Source organism: Amblyomma mixtum, chromosome 1 (assembly GCF_055824585.1).
Source record: "Amblyomma mixtum isolate Tamu chromosome 1, ASM5582458v1, whole genome shotgun sequence".
Taxonomy (NCBI): domain Eukaryota; kingdom Metazoa; phylum Arthropoda; class Arachnida; order Ixodida; family Ixodidae; genus Amblyomma; species Amblyomma mixtum.
In genome coordinates this window covers 22140226-22160707 of record NC_143012.1, presented here as the reverse complement: position 1 = coordinate 22160707, position 20482 = coordinate 22140226, and the positions used below count along the sequence as shown (strand labels likewise).

Sequence of the window (20482 nt, the reverse complement as noted above, 5' to 3'; positions counted from 1 at the left end):
AAGGGAAGTCGAGGGGGATAGGGGTGCGAATGTACAAGTGGGATTAACGTTTAAGTGGCCATTCGGCAATCGCCCCGCCTGAGTCAGTTTTTTCATAATAATTGGTAATAATTTGATAATATCGAAAAAAAGTTATCCATTGTCTTTAAACCAAAGTTCACTCGTGCCATCCTCAATTCTTGTTATGCAGAAAGAGTAGCAGTATTCTTTTTTTTGCTATGCTACACCATGGCGTAAAGCTATATTCTTGAGCAGTATGTTCAATTTACTCATGAGCGGGCATAGCGGGTTTGATTATTCTTCTTAGTGAACCAGCTCAACGCTTAAAGTATGTCAGACCAACTCGTCCATTAGTTCATGTTCTCTTTCTTATTTTCCTTTCCGATTACACTACACACGCAAGAAAATGATTTTTATGGTGACTATGTAAAATATTGTCGTCGCCACAACCAATGACCCGACGAGAGAAATTTTTTGGTGCTTTGAATTAACCACACCATAGCGGCAAAATGATGCGGCAACGCTTTCAACATGATGGCTGTTTTTATTTGATGACTGTGAGTTCTTTATGGCGTAAGGGCATCTGTGGTCAAAGATCGCCATGGTGCAAGGTATTTTCATTTACTCAAGGTGTGGTCAAGAACCCATCTTCCAAGCATTTCACCCTGAATAAGCAGAGCACCAGAGCAGGGGAAAACTTGTACCCATTGCATCACCGCTGGGTACCCGGCGGCAAAGGGTATCGAACCCCGAACCTCTGGCATACGAGGCGAATGCTTAAACTACTAGACCATGGCTGCCGTCCGCTTTTTATATACAGAATAGTGTCCCATTAACCAGATTATGTGGCCCGTTAATTACTTGAGTCAATTTTTATTTTGAGGAAAAAAAGAGCTACAAGCGAACCACAAATCGATACGGATTAAATATCACTGTCTTATAAAACTGCCACATCGCAGAAGCACTTTCCTATTTGAGCAGGAGATTGCACCTTATTTATTTGCATAGTTAACACACTTTTTTCTGATACAAAGGTAATAGGCAATATTTTGGAGTGTGAATATACGGATGAGCCAAGCTTCTTTTGAAGACGCGGTAAGTGCTTCCTTCCATCGTCGTCATCCCCAAACTTTTGCGGGAATGAATACAGCATTCACCACATCAAATCATGAGCGAACAAAATCATTAAAGAAAGCAGCCAATGGTTAAGTATAAAAGATAAGCAACAAATCAGCACGCAAAGCTAAAATGCTTAGGACCTCCGTCACAGTGAACTTGAACATCGCCACCTGGGTATGCGCCGTATGCCTTTGAAGTTGGCGAATGAAATACCTGTCCGCTCTAGACAGCCAGCTTCTTTCTGTCGACCGTCTCTTTGGCGAAACTCCTGAAGCACAGTTACTTGGAATACAAATCAACTCCTCAATGGAGAGACTAAAAGGAAGCTTTTGAGATTCGGCGCTTATTTTGCATGCACGGCCGAGTCCTCAACTCAAATGTAGTGTCCTCATTCGCATGGCCATGCCTGTGAGTGAACGAAAAGGCCGCTCGGTAACAAAGTTTTCCGGGGAGTTCGCCTGTTGAAGCACGGGTATTTCTCCTGAAATGTCCGTCTTTTTCAGAGAAAATGTCTCCTAAAAAATTAGGAGGACGCTTAAGCATAACCTCAAGAGTAGGTGCGATAGCGTCTTCTCCTTTTTTGTCTTTTTATTCCTTTTCTTTCTCATTTCTCACCGATTACGCATACACAATTACTTTACCGATTACAGTAATTGATTGCAATCATAATTACCGATCACAACTGCTAATTACCAATGACCAATCAATTATCGATTATAGATCATTATCTAGGTTACACTGCACGACCTACTACGCCACTATATACTCATACGTATGCACTACATTTGTTTCAGCATATGAAGCACGATAACACTGACGTTTCATTCCGCGGAATTTCTTACGCCTTAATGGTATATTTATATTTGCTTTTATTTTTTAATAACTGTTACAGCAGCACACATCACAAATGCTAAGTCTTACACACCACAACTCGTTAACTAGGCGCCCGTCTAACACGCATAATCCAACGGATAATTCCACAGAGTTTTCGCAACTTTTCTGTGGGGTTTATTCTTTTGAATCAACGACGCGTGACAACCTTTTCCGGCCTGTAAGGGCTGGTGGCCTCGGATTAAAGCACCTGTATGTTCGACAGCTGGTTTCACGTTTCATGTTTTTCCGGGACACTACAAACACAATAATGCAGGCATTCCTGCTTTACCGACCGGTTTATCTGCTTTTACCGGTTCACGCTTTACCGATCATCACTGTGTCCTCTAATGCTTCTGATCATCCGTGTTTGTGGGGATTCATGCATGAGATGTATTTGTCTGTTCGTTTCCTATTTGTTCGTTTTTTTCCCTGAGTTCCTTTTTTCGATGTCGAGCAAAAAGTTTTACACGGACTTAATCTGTATGCTCTTTCCTCCGCCGCTGTATCGCTCTATGTATTTTGGTTTACCGGGACATGACGTACTCAAGAGAGTACGTAAAATGCCCCTCTCGCAGTGTACAAAAACGTTTTACTTTAGTCTACACACTGAGACATTACCAGTTAAAACATGGCTAGAGAAAAAGGGTATTTTCTTGTCAACGTTGAACTGTCGCCTTTGTGATGCCCCTGAAAACATTCAGTATTGCTTCGTCCATTGTAAAGATGCAATACTCTTCTGGGACATCGTGCAACAGACACTGAAAAAAAGACAATTTGGGACCGCATTCTGTACGATTTCTCACTGCACTACCATTTGTTGATGAGCCCATAGATACGTTATTTTTACTTGGATTACACAGCCTGTGGATTACACGCATGATGGACCGACATTGTGAATTTGTTGTTTCTGCGAAAGATCATTTCTGTAAAATGATTGTACACCTAAAAGAATTGCATACCCAGACAGCGTATGAACCGGAGTGGTACTCACTCTTAGTGCTCTGTTGTCCAATGCCTTTTTTCTAGTTCTTTGTTTCTTAGATGTGTCGTGTTATGATGTAATCGCTATGTGCTCCGAACTGACTCCTTTCTCGTTGCTTGTGTGTTGACGTGCCATTGTTTGAAGATAGCTCATGTACATAAAACATCGCATCATTGTAATAAATATCATGTTGAAAAAAGAAACTCTTTGTGGCATATGAATTGCATGCTCACCTGGAACGCCGAGGACGTGGGTTGGAACCACATTACCGGCTAATGTACTTTTTTATATGAAACTCTTGTAATTTTTTCGTGGACCCAGGGCTAAGGTCGACGCCGTGTTTTGAGCATAACGAGAGCTATACGCTATCACGTGAAACGTGGCTTCCTAGCATGGAGAAAAACAACCTTCACTTACATAGCCAACATAGATGCTTTCAGAACTGGATAATAATAAATTTCCAACGTGCCTTCAGACCATCCTGTGAGTTCTTTAATGAGAGATTTGATTTGGCTACTATAAACAACTTGGAGAAACACAGTAAAAAGCACCAAACTCTACGCCTTTGGACAATTTTTCTAAGCCCTCAAATTGTTTTGTACGTACGGCTAAACATTGTCGACAGCGGACAAGATGCTGCGTGTAAACTTCAAAAACCGGCAAGGTTGGTGGAAGTCGACATGTATAGTTATATTTCACTTAAGAAAACAAAAACAAGCACAGGATTGAGCTTTAAGGTGTACCGTATTCAGTAATTATCAAATTGCTTCCTTTTCTGCAGGAGTGGCCCGACCGAAGAGCGCAGCTTACAGAATTGCTTCACGCCAATTTTGCGCACTTTGCTACGTATTAGTGAACATTCGTAATTATATGCAGCTGCTCTTCCTTCTCGAATTGCCTTGCTGGATCTCATTACGGGCTTCGCTTTCAAATAATTCACAGGTGCAGTTATTACATTATGAGTTCGAAATACAACAGAAGCTGGTTATACCATAGCCGGAAGTGACGTAACGTCCTGTTTGGTGAGACCACTTCACTACAGCCAATGGACGAACTTTATGACCAACTTCACACTTTCTTCCCCGATGAGGCTTTTAACGCTCTTGCATTAAAATGTTTTCTTCTTGAGTTAAACAATTTACTCAGAATACTTCGCTTCATCTATTTTTATTGGTTTAATGCCTATTCCAGCTCAATTTGAAATAACTGACCGCGCTCTGACTCCTGCTCTCGACAGCAACTCCCAGTGCAACCTGGTCCCCAAACTAGTTTTGGTTATTTACGCTACAAACAAAGAACCAAAATAAGACACACACCTTTTCCGATATTTTAGAATACATTTCGGAGCGGAATTTTCCCAAAACTAAAATGAAAGCCTAAGGATCATCTCTCTTCTGTCAATCAGTCGTATAGTGAAACGGGAGTGGCCGTTGCCCGTCGCGACATCACATCAGAGAAACGTGCGCCTCCTTGTTGATTCCGCATGTCGAAAGTACTCGTAACAAGAAACGGACTGAAAGATATTGAGTTCCTGTGGATATCATTCAATCTCCTTGTTTGCGAAACGTTTTCGAAACACTCACCACTGTTTAGACGGCCGTATTGGGCGCCTGAGGTCCTTTGCAGCTCACCAAGACGAAGTAGCCCTGGAACAAGCCAGGGAGAACCCCCAGTCACATCTGCATGTATTTTTCCTTTGAGCGCTTGTCACTAGACGCGAATGATACTGTTCTAGCTTTTCTTTGCTTGCTCTAAGTGGAATGCTTGTATAACATTGAAGGTATTGTTTTGTGCGCTATTTTCTTTCGCACATCACATAGAATACACGTAAAACTAACACGGTTTCACTTGTAAACCAATGGACAATAAGGCCTAAAAACTTAGAGGATACCTAATTAGCAATAGGTGCGGTCATGCGATAGAATACGAATCTCGTAGTGAGTCGGCTTGCACGACCCCACGCAGCATCAAGCGAGGTAGGATATTTCCCTCTCTGCAATTTGGCACCTGCCGAACGTGGCACCCAAGAGTGGGTACCCAAACGTGGCAGGCGGCAGCTGGGTCACTACTGGCTCTTCCGAGCATCGTACATGGCACGTCACAGGGTTGTTCCTGTGGCAGCCACTTTACCGGCATCTACCTTCTCTCCTCTAGAAGAGGGGAGAGAGATTTGTCTATCTCTACTACATGAAAATCTCCTATATGCTTTGAACCAACGTTTCTAGATAAAGACAGTTGGAAAACTCTGTCCGGGTATGCGGCCCCTTTCTGTCGCCGATTTCATCTCAAAGAGATGCGAGCGCCATCTCTTGGGTGGTGGGAGTACCGCGTTTGTTTTCTATGGCCTCCGTGACCACCTCAAGCATCGGTACTTTAACATCGCGCTTGATCTCAGAGGCCACGATTTCTCTTCACCGCCGCGGCGCCCATTGGCTCATTGCATTGCGCCCATTGCGCTCTACGTCTGGGGTACGTGAGGTAAGGATGCTCGAGGTTGAGCTTTTGGCTGTAAATATCGGAAAAAATTGGAAGCCCTTCTTTCCGCGGTTTAGAGAAACATGACGTACCGATTGCCTCCTCGTAGTTTATGTTGATTATATTATCTAAAAACGTTGAACTGAGAGTAGCAGACGACGCGCTCATCCTAAAGCGACCGCAGCGCCACCGCCTAGACGGCGATCGCGTGGGGCCGCTCTGCTCAATGGCTCGCCGGCGAAGTTTCCCAACTGTCTTTATCTAGAAACGTTGCTTTGAACATCGCTGACAGTTTTATTTTTTTTTTTTTATGACGACGGAACCAGTACCAGGCTGCTTCAGCTTTCATGACCACAGTACCGCGAATAGCGTCACGCAAGTGCACTTTAAACAGACAGGAGTAAAAAGGGAGTAAACTGTCATCTAGCGCACCCCCCCCCCCCTCCAACTCCAACAACAACAAAAAAAAAAGCGGTTCTGAACGCGCCTTCCTGACGAATGCTATTTCCGCACAAATGCTTGAAAATACCCTATACCGGTGGGAAACAAGGGAAGAGGATGAAGGGCTCGTTATAAATATGACAGAAGCCAACAGCCACAGAAACCAAGGGGCACAGGGGATTTTTTTTTTAAAGTTATTTATTTTGTGCTGTTGATCAATTTAGAATATTACTGAATATGTTATCGTTTTAAAGATAACTGATTAGAAAAGCAGAAGAAAAAACAACCACCTGCCGCCGGTGGGATCCGAACCCACGACCTCCGAATTACGCGTCCGGTGCTCTACCTCTGAGCTACGGCGACGGCTGTCAATTCTTCTGCTTTCGGGGGTATTTATGTTTACAAGTAACCTAACCTTGAGAGTGTTCATCAGCGCCACCCACGTTCATAAGCGGCGGACGTAGAACGTCCTGAGTTACCGCAGGTGTGACGTAGAACGTCATCGAACGGAGAGGGTGGAAGCTGCGTGAGAACCCTCTTATGCTTCCTAAGGCGTCAAGGCTGCCAGAATCGAGGCCCTCGCTAAGCAATTAAGCAAACAAGGGAAGAGGATGAGGGGCTCGTTATAAATATGACAGAAGCCAACAGCCACAGAAACCAAGGGGCACAGGTGATTTTTTTTTAAGTTATTTATTTTGTGGTGTTGATCAATTTAGAATATTACTGAATATGTTATCGTTTTAAAGATAACTGATTAGAAAAGCAGAAGAAAAAACAACCACCTGCCGCCGGTGGGATCCGAACCCACGACCTCCGAATTACGCGTCCGGTGCTCTACCTCTGAGCTACGGCGACGGCTGTCAATTCTTCTGCTTTCGGGGGTATTTATGTTTACAAGTAACCTAACCTTGAGAGTGTTCATCAGCGCCACCCACGTTCATAAGTGGCGGACGTAGAACGTCCTGAGTTACCGCAGGTGTGACGTAGAACGTCATCGAACGGAGAGGGTGGAAGCTGCGTGAGAACCCTCTTATGCTTCCTAAGGCGTCAAGGCTGCCAGAATCGAGGCCCTCGCTAAGCAATTAAGCAAACAAGGGAAGAGGATGAGGGGCTCGTTATAAATATGACAGAAGCCAACAGCCACAGAAACCAAGCGGTGGGGCCGCTTTAGAAATTCATCTTTCCCTCTGAGAAGGAGGATGTCACTAGTTTTTTTTTCCTCTATAAGAGATTTTGGTTGATCAGCTTCATTGTACAGAGCATACGCTTGAATCTCTCCTGCTGATTTATGTATGTTTATTACGTTTACCTTATTTTCATCCGAACAGCAAAGCTTGATGTTATACTTTCTTGGAATGTACCTACTATGCAAACTGCGAGCCCTATCGCGTGAATGAGCTATTCAGGCGTACTGTCTGCCGCCTTCAGCTGAACGCACTGAAGCGTCCTTCCAACGAATTTCCAAAGGACGAGATGCGCAGTTTTTCCTTTACAGCGAGCCGCTATGGAAGCAGGCGGAAAGGCTCCGTTCCGTTTCAGTGTGACTGCTCGCATTCGAAAAATGTGGCACGTCGGCTCTTTTATGTGCTGACATTTTCATGGTTAAATCGCTTCAGTTCTATACAGGATGCTCTGCTGGGTTCAACATGTCAGTGCTCAGGTTCATATGTACTGAGTAAATCATCGTATTGCGCTGCAAAAACACAAGAAGGAAATGTTTAACTTTTTTGTCAAAAAGCAGGAAGGAGAAAAAATTTCCCCAAAGCGCTACAATCACTCAGCATCACGAAGCATGTGACTTCCGTTTATTCACGGAATTATAACATCCGTAACAGTAAATATAGTAGGAGCAATAAGGTCTATACAACATCCGAAATATTTAGGTGAACCGTGTACAAATACCGGAATATTTTGTGGATTTATGTGCGCGCGGAAACAGCTCTCATAGATTGCATGACAAAGAAATCATACTTTGTTCTTTCTTATTAATTATAATGGTTAAAAAGTTAAGCGACCCTCAAAATATTCATCGTTGGTTAAGCACAGGCGAAGAGGAAATCTTTGGGCTCACGATGCTTATTGATCCTGGAAAGGCTGCACTGTGGAATGTTTTATTTACTGAAGCCTTACAGACTTCCTGGTTAGCTTCTTTTTTTTAACCGGCGGAAAAAGTTCCGAAACATTTTGCTTTCTGATAAGCAACGAAACCAGCAAGTAGTGAATAACGTAAAAGAACTAGTGAATTGTGAACTAAAGAATCTGTGTTATAGCCGCCTTTCTTTCATGCTCAAAGTTTGGAAGCAAACACTCCTGGGTTTAAAGTATAAACGCTGAGTAATGATGCTTCCTGCACCAAAGTCGTGTTAACTGAAAGTTCATGAGGTTTTACATTAAAGAAAATATAATTTGCTGTCTCGCTTTGAACCCACGAGGCGTGCGAAGGGGCAGTCAGATTCGGAAACCGCACGTGGTAGAGTCACTTGATGGGGGCGATAGCGACTACATTTACCCGAGGTAGCTACTTTTGTGCATTGATTATTGTTTAACATTGTCCGCATTGCTGCCAGCAAACCGCTTTTTTTTATAGTTGCAGACTGCGATACGAACTTATGAAGGTGCTTAGGTTACGTTAGTACATTTTAAGGTGGCAACAGAAACCCTCTGCTTATGATGTACGCCTTAAGTCCTTGGTTTTCGATTAAATTGTACTGCGCGAGATTATTTAAAGTTCACTGTAATGTCGGTGCAGAGGCGTTTTTGCCTTTTCACCATAATTTAAATGCAGACGCTCCAAACTGAGCCAGAGAACTGGGTGCTCAGTTCCTCGCAAACTGTGGTCAGAACTTCATATCAGTTTCAGTTTTAATCTCATTTTCTTCTCCTTCACTTCCATATCCCCTCATCCCTGTCCCCAGTGCTAAGTAGTAAACTGGTTTCATCTATCGGTTAGCCTCCCCGCCTTTTCTCCTCTTCTGGAAAGCGAGATCCTTCATCTGCATTAACTCGTGCCGTGAAACAATAGATGGTGTTCGTGGCGTATTAAGTGCCCATCAAACTAAAAAGAAAGCAGTTGACAACAAAGTGCTAAGACAGTTCAAAAGTCTTTGAAAAATCACTTGCATCGTGTACGGTTCATTTGAATTTTACCCTTTCCTGTCGCTTTTCTCTTGAGATGCCGTGGCATCCGTCATTGGTTAGTCTTAAAAACGATGCATCTTTTTCATGGCAGGTATTGCTGGTTTTACTTGTTGAGTTACCCCTGTATTTTTATGTTTAGTGTTAATATGCAAACCCCCACTTAGTTAATGCATTACCGGTCGGTAAGGAAAACAAATTATAGAAAAGACAGTTATTAAAAAAAAAGATCACTGCGCGTGCGAAACGTGCGTAGCATCCACACTGACATAACAGTTTGAAGTTCAGGGGAGAGGAGTCAGCTGACATTGAAGTCCACACAATTTTGGATTAGACTCAAAAGCACTGCTTATCGTAACGTCCATGCCAACTGCAATTGTTTACGATGAAGCGAAATGGGAAGTAAAAGTCGTCGCACTCGTAAGAGTCATCCGAAATTTCGTGAGGCGGAGAGAACAAGATGTTGTAATTGAAGGCTGTGGTTCGCTATAGACCCGCTAAGGTGTTTGCAATTTGCCTCTCCATAAATGCGCCGCGGCGGTCCCACGACTTTGCGTCCAGCAGCTGAATAGCATAAGCCCTGACCTGACGCTACGGGTCATCCGAGCTTACTATCTACAACAATGGTGGATGCCGATACATTTTCAGACAAGTAAGAAAAAGAAACTGCAGCTAAAAAAAAATAACAGACCTTCAACCAAGTTCAGTGCTAGATCTAACGAAACCCTGTGGTCCAGCGGGGATGGACCTGGCTCTAAATTATTTTTGTTCTTAGAATATCCCAAGCTTTGTCCCAAAACAAATCAACAAGAGCAACACAGACAGGAGAACATTTTGCGAGGGTGAATCTGGGGTAAACTGGCTGACCGATTCGCACATGTACTGCAATAACAGATGAGCCAGATACGATTCCTGGCATTCTTATTCTGCACTGCGCGTGCCTGAAATCGCGAAACGAGTTGTCTACGCGAACAATGAGGCCGCAACCACGGGCCGCGACGACAAGTTAACATCGTTCTCCCAACCATCTCCCCACTGTGGCAGTCCGGGTAAAAGTACGGCGCCCAACTTCCGCTCTAGGTCGTCCAAACGAACTATACGAAAAATAAGAAGGTGTCCTAAGTTTTCTGGGGTTATAAGCTTCGTTTTTATTCTTTAATAAGACGTGGACTAAGCCGCATTGCCGCATGGCCGAATTGTCTTTTATTTTGAAACTTTTTGCCCGCTTCAAGAACCAACAATGAACTGGTTCGGATGCCTTGGTCTATTATTTGAACCTTGGTAAGCCTAATCCGCTTACGTTGAAAGCATGGCTCTGGGCACGCAGAGAGCAGTAAAAACATTTTATTTCGTTCCATTTAATTTTTTTTTGCTGTCGGCCTAAACTTTATAGTAGGATACAACTTAAAAACAAACAGCAGTTGCTAACATTGGGCCATGGTCCGCTGCGTACAGTATTACTCCGCTGGCCAAACGCAATAGTAAATGAAATCAACTTCTTAATGTTTGACTTTATTAAACAAGCCACGTTTCAATATTCTAGAGCTTATAATTTTTCTTGTGATTTGTTTTTGTTTAGATAATGACAAAAGTTTTACCAACAGACTACTTTTTTTGTGGTGAAGGAAATCTGTGCGGCGGTTGTGAATGTGCGCGGAGCTTCACTGCAGACTTAAGCTGCACCCTACTATAGGGTGCTTTTTTCTCACTTCACGTACGCATCGCCATCGGCACTGAAATAGTTTTTTTTTAACGGCCAATGTTTGCTGAAAAGTTTTAGTAACAAACCCCGAAGAACGTGATTCGAAATCGCTACATGACGCCACAATATGCCTGCAAGAAAACAGGCTGAAAGGCAACGTTCTCTTTGGTAGCATTTTCCTAGATTTAAGAACAGTTCAAGGCGAGACCACTGCGGGATAACTCTTAGTGCGGTTTAAGGCTGTGTGCTGTACCTGCTATTTTTAGTGAATTGTCTTGGATTTCCATTGCCTCTAGCCGTCATTATACCGCGCCCATTTTATAGACTACTTTTGTTCTAGTCTTTGCTTGTTGCATTCAGTGTCTAATCAAATGCATCGGTACAGGAAGCTCCCTGTTTCCGTCCCCAAGGAGCTTTCAGTTCAAGCGTTGAAACCACTTTAGAGCCGCCGTTGAACACATCTTTCAAGGCGAAAGCCTCCAATGCCTCATCGTTGTCGACAGAAGGTCGTCAGCAGAGGTGTCGCGCTTTTTCTAGTCAGACCAGGAAAAAAATCTCTGTGCACGATGGGATTCGAACTACCATCCTTCCGTTCCGCAGCCCAGCGTGCTAATGGCTATGCTAATTCGCCTTGTCTAGGACGCTGGAGAGTGTTTGCAGAAAGGCGTCGAATCAGACGGATGCCTCCCAAACGCCCTCGAGTGTCTCCAGCATTTAAGATACTCAAACAATTGTGTACTTAATTAACATCTTAACCACACATCAGTGACACAAGCCGCAACACCGCGCTAAAGGTTTTCGCCTCACCGCACTTTAGGTCAACAAAGTGCCCCCTGAATTTTTTTTTTTTTTTAGCAGGGCGGTATTGAGTGCTGACGGCACCTAAAAGAGAAGTCTTTTTTACCCACACGATAGCTCCTGCTTTTAATCAACCATGCCGTATTGCAGCTGCGCAGCATACAGTGGTTCTAAGCTGAGTAGTCTAAGCGTTCAGGCAAAATGGAACTAAAATGAAAGTCGAACTCCGGTCTTAGTGACTAAAATACGTAATTTTGATTTATTTTTTGCTTCTTAAAATTTCATTAACAGCGCACAAACACAGTGCGTATAGCGTGGCCATGGTTTCAGTGCCCATTTTTTCAACTGGAGACTATGTGGAGGGCAATGAGTTTTTTTAGAACAAAAAGCAAGCAAAAGCAAAACGAAGTCCGGATTTTTGTTTCGTTTTTTTTTTATTTTGACAGTATGCGTAAATGCCAGGCCAAGACGCTGAGTTGTTTTGAGATGATAAATTCAGTATGTCGTGTTTTTTTATTGTTACCATGAGAAAAGTGTATTAAACTAAATTTAGCGCAGGGTTTCGAACAATTGGAATTCTTGTAACTGCTCCACATTATAACATGTTCCGTTCAGTCTAATCTCAGTGTTTAACATAATCTGCATCAAATCTCTACTCATACTGTCAAACGAAGTCGCACTTTTTCCGCGGCATTTTATTGTTTAAAGCCCAAAAGCAGCAGTTTTATTTCATTAAAAAAGCCCGCCACCGTCTGGAAGACGTTGAAGTAACACGCGTTAGTAGTAGCAAACCCCACGAAATCTCTAAACATGATGAGTAGTTGCTGCCACAGATGGTGCTGTGATCTCAGGGTGGTAGCAGACCCTACGAAATCTCGAAACGTGATGGTTAAGAGCAGCGATCTCGAAATTAGACAGCCGAGTTTTAATGAATAAACCTGCGGACGCTTGCAGATGAAGTATCCCAAAGGCGATTCTCTAAAGGGGCTCCCGTAAAGAAGGATGGGTCACAAGCGCTTCGTTAAAACAAGCATTAGGTGAATAACATTCCGCCCTTACCGCTAAGAAGCTCACACCCTGAAACAATGGCCTATACGTCGGCTATTACGCTGCAGTAATGCAGTCCTAGGGAGAGATGGACATTTTAGATAACACCCCAAGGCCTCTCACATAATTGTCAGTGTTGCTGTCTTTTCACAATCCGGTCTGAAATTTTATACTCCGGTATGTTATTTCGTTATCGAAGACGTGCCACTTTAAGGCCCGCGGACAAAAATGGCTCACATGTGCACTGTTATGCAATCTAAGCGTGTTACTGAATTCAACATTTTCACGTGTTATTAAACGGCTAAAGCAGTCTTCAAATGTTTGCAATAAATAATAATGCCAATTTACTCAATCCCGGGATGACGACTGTTAATTGCGCTACGCGCTGCGACAATGGATTTCAGTAAGTCGGAAAAAAACACGAGATGCTCCTACACAAGGCTCACTCATCGATATCGCGCTGGTATCTCTCTTGGATAAAGCACAAGATCATTTTTTTTCATCTCAAATATCTGGCACGTGGCAACCAGAATGTAGCTTTGATTAAGGACTGAGAGGAAGTCTCTGCTGACCAGCTTAGAAGCTCAAAGAGCTTATGAGTTAAGCAACAAAGGCAATATAGACCATGAGTCTTCCGCTTTGATGTCTATAAATGGAAACGCGCCACACCATCTGTTACCGTCACCACGGGGATTTACGCACCCTCAGATCTCTCATTTTTGTGAGTTTTAATTAAAGCACTACTTTGCGAAGGTACTCAATTTGTCTAGCCGTTGGTGGCTCGTATTAAAAATTCCCAAAAATAGAGCAGGAGAACAAAAACGTTCAGCCTTCTAAAAGCCCTCAGCAGCACAAAAAAAAAAAAGAAATAGAAGAGAAGAGCAAATGTCGTGGTGTCGGCATTACAGGTTCTGAAATGAAAAATAGACTCTGGCCGCTTCTATAGAGCCGCATTATGTGAAACGTTCCAAAAATACCCATTCGTAATGGGCTTATAAAGGGGCCGAACGAAATACTCCTCAACCGCCAAAAATAAAGGCCAGTTTCGCATTTCTCTGCAGCAAATAGGCTATAGCCTCATTTTTGACGATTTTTTCCTAGTCGGAGAGAGGGAATGTAGCAGGAAGCTATATAAGGATTCATGATGAAGTTGAGCGCCAAAAACGAGGACAAAGAAGGAGTGAAGACACAACACGAGCACAAAGCGCTCGTGTTGTGTCTTCACTCCTTCTTTGTCCTCGTTTTTGGCGCTAAACTTCATCATGAATAAGATTCAACTCGCCCAACTTTCCACCTTACTACTATATAAGGAACTGACTGCGTATTTTTGAGAACGCTCTTGTGCCGAGAGCATCACTGGTCGGATGAGCTAGTGCCGTCTCAGAGGTCAGTTTGGGCGTCTCACAGGCGACTGCCCGTTTGGGCATCTGCTCTTGCCGGTCATTAAATAGAAAACATAGCCATACTTTGTCTTCAATTTTCAACCCAAGATTGCAAAAATGGTGGACTAAACTGATGACCCCAAAACGGGCACGTGTGAGATATGTGTAAACACAAAATAAGTAGACCTGGGTGGATGTTGCGCAACCGTGTTCGACGAAGAGACGAAGCCAACGTCTTTATTGACGCAAATCGGTTTATATGGAGTCTAACTTAAAAGCGGTAACTGGGTGCCGATGAAATCTATAGCTTCGTGCTTGTTCCCAGCGTAGGTGTGCAATATTTTAATTTCTGGTATATCTGGACTACCCGTTGATTATTCGATAGGGACACTCAAACGACACCCATCGGCATCATAATTACACCAAGTGAAGCTGCAGAGTAAATGCAAAATGGCTTTTCTAAGAGAACGGGACATTTCAGGGCTAAATTAGGTTCGACCCAAAGGCAAACTAAACTTGCTTCGAATATTTCTGTGCTTCTTTTTGGTCTTGTGTCTTTAACTGCGTTCCAATACTTCTTGAATGCGCTAGCGCCTTTTTGATCGCGTCTAGAGAGTTACGGTGTTCGGATCCTGCTAGTTAACTTGAGGGCTGAAATTTCGTGAACACTCCTGCCCGTTTCCTTTCCGGCGAGTCGCAGGCTGCGATATGCATGCACTTCGAACATAATTGGCACCTTCATAGAAATCCTTCCGAAACCGGGAACAGCGCCGTGATGGCGACGGGATTCGTGTTTTGAAATGTATTGAAAATACAGTACAGCAAGCTTTTTGGATGACACTTAGTAAACGTTCCTAGTCACTGCACTTGACATGTTTCCGAGGATGCTTTCGAGCACACAGAGAAATGCGAGTGACTGGCATGAACCACTAACATGTGATTACAGAATGAGCCATCCGTGAAGCACGTCTCGTCACCCAGCGGTCCCCAGCTTTGGTGAGACGCATACATATAGCCTGTGTGCCTCGAGAGGAAGACTCAAAGTTTCCCAATAAGCACATGAGGCAGATCATTTCTTTCGCGCCTCCGCGCATAGTTATAACAACATCACGCAGGCGAATCTGGGCACGTTAAGCAAACGCGTAGCCCGCAAACATGGTGGCTGCGAAAGTTATTAACAGTACATGAGCCGCTTCCGTGGTGGAGATATTAGCATCGCGAGCTCATAACTTACTCGCTGCGACAATACACGAAAGAGACGCGACGGGCACTGCACCATTCGGAGCGAAACCACAGCAAGGCCACTGCATTGTTTACATGCTCCGAGATTGGCGCAAGGAAAACTTCACTACATGCTACAGCGACGTCAGCTGTGAACCCTGGCGTGTGATGAATATGCAGCGCCTGCCGTTGTTGTTGTGGAAGTTTACGACAGTTGGTTGTCTCGACTGTGAAAGCGCTGTACCTCGTGACGTGATACACAGCTATTAAGAGGCGATAATGAAGCATAGTACACAGCCCATACAACGAGAAACTATCTCATAACTACTCAGATAGAGAATAAAAAACAAAGTAGGGAAGGTTAGAGTACGCGCTCGGTGTAAAAATGGAGAATGAACAAAAATTATAACTAAGACCATTGCTCGTTCTAACTAATTGCCACACCCGCTCACCGGATAGAGGGCGGACGTTTAAATAAGGTGCCTAATTTCTGGTTCAAGAGGGGATGCGTTGCATCCAATGGCAGGCGTTGGGGATGCGGTTTGTAGCCTTTAAACTTCGGCGTCAAGATTGTTTGTGTAATAGAAAGCGCCCATACAAAGATATTCCTTCAGCACTTGTGAACGGAGGTAGATCAACATGATATCGAGACGTGGTTCAACATCCAGAATCAGTATTCAAAACATACAATGGCTATCGTTACATGAATGACCAGTCGTCAAGGGAGCATTTACGGGTTAATGTAAAGTACCATGTATTGTAAGCACTATGTTAATGTAAAGAACCATTTCCATTACCATTTCAACCCATATGTATCAGCAGCGCGAACACCACACAGGAAGAAGAAGGAGAAGAAGGAAAGAGCGCTGAACTTCCAACTTTTATTTGAGCAAAAATTGAACCCGCACTTTTATACACATACCAGGTAAAATCCCACCAGGGGGTAATCAAGGCGTTCTATCGAATTGGGACCAACACGATGTCCAGGGCATCAAAATGATAACTACTATCACACTATTCAAAGACTTCCATGAAAAGCACGAATGACATGCGGAAAAAACAAGACAATGTAAAAATTTCCATTTTTCCATTCGCGCACACTCAGCCCTGTTTTTACATTGTCTTGTTTTTTCCGCATGTCATTCGTGCTTTTCATGGAAGTCTTTGAATAGTGTGATAGTAGTTATCATTTTGATGCCCTGGACATCGTGTTGGTCCCAATTCGATAGAACGCCTTGATTACCCCCTGGTGGGATTTTACCTGGTATGTGTATAAAAGTGCGGGTTCAATTTTTGCTCAAATAAAAGTTGGAAGTTCAGCGCTCTTTACCTTCTTCTCCTTCTTCTTCCTGTGTGGTGTTCGCGCTGCTGATACATATGGATCGCAACCAACTAGCCCGACAGATGGTGTTATTCATTTCAACCCACCGCCTTACGCGGTGGGTTGCAATCAGGTTTCTAACCACTGGCAGTTGCGCAGTGATGATTCTATCCTTCCCTATGTGATGAGTATTGATGCATGTGTCTTCTTTCATATGCGGGGGAGTCAATATCAATTTTGGGGAGTCAGTGTTCGGATTTTAAGCCCTAAAGGGGTAGAACGCGACTAATTACCCCTCAGTCCACGCGACGAACTTTTAGTCCAGGAGGAGAGCAAGTAAATGGATCTCTCTTTGGATTCAGTCTCTCACGAAGTATTCTAAGGACTAACGGTTGTGAAAACACGGTGAGTTCCTCGGAATTATTGGCCCCATCTTCTTTATGTTGACTTCACAGCGCGAAACACACAAGGACGATAGCCATAAAAACGACAGGGCTAGGCAGGACCGTCCATGGTTTTTGTTTTGTCTGCTGTCCTTGTGTGTTTCGAGCTGTGGATTCAACATGAACGGTCACTAACCTGCGGAAGCGAGAATTCTGGTTTTTAGCCCCTTTATAATCCATTAGCAGCACGGCTAATTGGCCCAATATTGCAAATGTGTTGGCAAATGGACCCTACAAGAGAAACCGAGTGAAACCATCCACTTCCAATAATTCGCCGATGACCTGTGGTGCCTGGGTCCCTTTAGGTTCAGTTTTAACCTGTTTTCTGTTTACTCTGGAGCACCCGACATTCTTTCTGTCATCCGTTACGCAATATGCCTCCTCGTGAACATGACGTTGCCGCATTCGATTCTTCCTTCGCCTAATGGCCACCTTTGTGTCTCTTTTTTAGCGGTTCTCCGTTCCAAACGACAGCGCCAAATTCCCCAGGAGAGCCCTTTGCAGAACGACGTGTCAACAGGCGGACCGCAATGGCGAACTGTTTGTCCCCGCCACGGTCACGCTGTTTCTACGTTTACCATAGAGATTTACTTGCCAGGGCATCCCCGGGAACCAACCTTCTAACTGGAGGTATATGTTTCCTTGGGAGCCATCCCTACCGAGTTTGATGACTGCAGGATGCGATTTAGGTGTGGATTTGGTCGGCTTTCCGCAGGTGAGAGCGAGCAGGCAATGCGGCTGTTCTCAGGGTGATTCACTGCATCCTTTCACATTTGGTGACTGCACTTTTGTATTACGGCCTTTGTTAAATGTATACAGCCCAAGGGATCTAAGTATGGGCCATTGGGCGGTCCATTAACATCTTCAGCGTTCCAAATCTCCTGAAGATAAGAGGAACTACCATTTTCACCGCTCTGAAGCTTCGGACTTTCATGGTCCTCTTTGCGACAGTGCGCTTATGCATGTCAACATTCATATCTCGTTGTTTACTGCACGGTAAAATAAAGCAAAACTACGTTGCATTTCGCATTGCTGCAAATAACAAAATTTCAGGTATAACCTGGAAATATAACCAATGCGGTCAATTCTTTACAATATCGCGATGATCATACAGACGAGTTTGCAAATTTCTTGGTGCTAACAGCAGCCAGCAATTTAATTACTCAAGATTTAGGAACCTAAACAACTGATGCTCTTCATAACGCGGTGAGCACTAAAGACAAGGATTTATCATCGATATCCTAAGCGTGACCTTGATGAAAAAAATGCACACGTGGGTATGGTTCATGGAGCAAGCTAAGACCCAGGGCAAAAGCGGCATCGTGGGCGGACATGGATTAAGGGGATGGTCGGCGAAGCTCAGAGCATCCGGATAATTGCGTGATTAGTTCCCCAGACGTAGGAAGGATTAATAGCCTGGGTGGCAGATGGCTTCCGCTCTATGGAAAAGTTCCCTGGGAGACTAGATGCGTGCACTAGCTTGTCCCTCCGCCGCTGTATTTTGGCCTTCTGCCATAGCCGGGGTTGCCATGGATACCGGCGACAGTGCGTAGAAGGTGTCAGTGGAACTGGGCGCTTTCCTCTGTCCCTCTTTTTTTATACGCTTACTTGTGGGAAGAGGAAGGAAAATAAATCGAAAAAAGAAGAACGTGAAGATTGGTTTATTGGTTTATTGGGGTTTAACGTCCCAAAGCAACTCACGCTATGAGGGACGCCGTAGGGAAGGGCTCCGGAAATTTCGACCACCTGGGGTTCTTTAACGTGCACTGACATCGCACAGCACACGGCGCTCTAGAAGTTCTCCTCCATCGAAATTCAGCCGCCGCGGCCGGGATCGAACCCGCGTCTTTCGGGTCAGCTGCCGAGCGCCGTAACCCCTGAGCCACCGCGGCGGGGAGAGTTGGGAGCCTTATTAAGAGAATGAAATGCAAATTTAAGTAAGCCAATACTGTGTTTGCTTGAGTTAAACTGGTAAATGACTAGGCTGAATGTTTTCTTTAGCTAGTTAATGATTAACTGTTTGGTGACTTCATAGAACAAACAACTGCACTGGGAAGGTGTCTTCGTCTAACTACGCAGTTGTGTCCTGATTAACGTAATTTAGCTCGACAGACTAGGCGCGAAATATAACCTTCACGTGCGTATCATCCCAGCAAGCCTGAAGGTGCACGCAATCTTGATCAACTAGCGCCAATTGCTGTACCTAGCTACGTGCTAAGAATACAATGTAGGCTAAAGTGCTTTATTACGTTCAAAAGAATAAAATCGAAACAAGCAAAGGCAGGAACCAGGACAGACCTTGCAAAACCACATTCGATGCTACGAATGCGAGTAATGAGTCCCATGTATTGGTTGTGGGATATTACCGTTATTGCGTGCGCTACCGGCCGTCAAAGAGTCGCCTTGAGAGATAATTGCTCCTCGATGAGATCTGCGCAGGTATTTCTTATCTTTTGTTAGCTAACTCACGATAGAGGCACTCTGGTGTGCGACCAGTGTTCTGGTGGGCTCAGGGATCGATACGCATGGAAAGTGATCTGAGGTTGTCGAAGGGACTCTGTAGCCTTCCGAGACGACCTACCTTGCTGGCCTCATTGAAACTTTGTACCGTAGAAGAGGGGAGGGGGTGCCGGCTCACCCCTGACCTCAGCTAGAAAGCAGTGGACGGACGTTTCTGCGCACGGGTAGAGGAAGAATATAAGGGAGCTATTTTTCTGTCACTAAATATCTTGATCATTTTCTTCCTCTAAAAAGGTGTCGCTGAAAGGCAAGCCTCGATCATAATGCTTTTACTTCGCAAGAAGATATGTAAAGGAAGGTTCTATAAGAGTGTCTCTCAGCAGAAGAAATTGCTAAATCCTTAAAAAAACTTATCTAATATTAGCCTAACATTGTTGGCAACTGGATTTGCCTTATACCACTCCAGCATCGACTCTTGCGGCATAGACTTGAACGTTGCTCACAGAATAGTCCAGCGTTAGGAATATTGGGGAGAAGCGGCCAGGTGGATGGAGTCAATTAGGACTTCCCTGGAGAAAATTACCTCAACGACAAACGGAGGCTGCGGGCGTTAGTTGGTAGCGTGGGAGGACGGAAGGGCCGGGTATACGACATGTAGGAAAGCGCAGAAAAAAGGCACGTTGCACACGAAGAAAACACTCCGCATTCATGGTACCACTACAGCATGCAGGGTGTTCTGGCCAAAGCTTCAAACTCGCCCGAAGCTTCGCCAATTCGCCACTTCGTTAATGTAGTTTTCTTTATCTGCAGCCCCCAGAGTTGGAGCTTCGATACGGTGCAGTAGGATGGTTCTCCTGGGAGAACTCCTTTCGGAGCTCAGGCGCCGCTATGCGTGCCAGTACTTTAGCTGGTGGTAAATTAATTATCTTGGCTTCCAGGCTGAAAGCCCTTGGCCGCTTACGTTATGCCTGTTTGAAAACCTACCATTGTTTTCAAAACAAGTACCTAGGTAGAGCAGCCTGTTAGAGCGATCGACCTTTTTTTTGCCCGTTGTGTACATTAGAGAATAACTGCGAGCAGACA

The 20482-nt window shown here is 44.3% G+C and overlaps 1 long non-coding RNA gene across 1 annotated transcript in view; it reads right to left on the bottom strand.

Moving 5' to 3' along the window:
* Positions 1-20482, bottom strand: part of LOC149365699 (uncharacterized) — a 73749-nt gene that overhangs the window by 27621 nt on the left and 25646 nt on the right. The window contains exon 2 of the long non-coding RNA XR_016282727.1: positions 4558-4620. This is a non-coding gene — a long non-coding RNA (uncharacterized LOC149365699). The remainder of the gene's footprint in view (positions 1-4557; positions 4621-20482) is intronic.